Here is a 973-nt window from a genome sequence, read left to right on the forward strand (position 1 = left end):
CACCTGGGGGCGGGGGCAACGTTAGCACGCGTTAGCACACCCGCTGCCGGTGTGCACCCGGGACACCCGGGCACAGGCCCCCCCGAAACCTGTGCTCCCGTCGTCCACAGCGGCCGAGAGGTGCAGACACCCCGAGTGTCCACCAGCAGACGAACGGATGAACAAAACGGGGCCCATGCACACAGCGCACGTCCCTCGGCCGCGCGCAGCAGCGAGGCGCCCCCACCCGCCGCCCCGCGGACGGGCCCCGAACACACGACGCTCAGGGAGGGAACCCGACACGGGAGGCCACGCGCGTGTGAGTCCGCGTGCGTGACGCGTCCAGAACAGGCTCCTCCACGGGNGGTGCTGATGGTCGCATAGCTCTGTGAATATACTAAAAGCCACTGAAATGTATACTTTAAAATTTTTTAAATGTTTGTTTTTAAGAGAGAGAGAGAGAGAATGTGAGCAGGGGAGGGGCAGAGAGAGGGAGACACAGAATCCGCAGCAGCTCCAGGCTCTGAGCTGTCAGCACAGAGCCCGACTCTGGGCTCAAAGTCACGAACCTCGAGATCATGACCTGAGCCGAAGTCAGACACTTAACTGACTGAGCCCCCCACCCAGGCGCCCCTGAAATGGGTACTTTAAAAGGGCAAACTTTGTGTTATATGAATTTTGCCTCAATGAAAAAAAATATAAAAGGAAACATTTATTGACCTGGAGAAGAACTTTATGAATATAGTGTAACATTTTGGGGTGCAGCCCCCCAAACATTTATTGAGTGCCTACTGTATACCAGTCTCCAAGCACACTGAAGAACAAGGCAGATGTAGTCCCCGCGCTGCTGGGGTTCACACCCACCCCCTGGGGCACAGGCGTCTACACCCCCCGCTGGCCCCGCCCACCTCGCCCCTCCTCCGCTCCCTGTTCCTGTGTGTCCACGGGTCCCACCAGCACGTGAAATTCCAGGTTAAAGCCCTGCCCGTTGCCT

Source organism: Crocuta crocuta, unplaced genomic scaffold, assembly GCF_008692635.1.
Source record: "Crocuta crocuta isolate KB4526 unplaced genomic scaffold, BGI_CrCroc_1.0 scaffold443, whole genome shotgun sequence".
Lineage (NCBI taxonomy): Eukaryota > Metazoa > Chordata > Mammalia > Carnivora > Hyaenidae > Crocuta > Crocuta crocuta.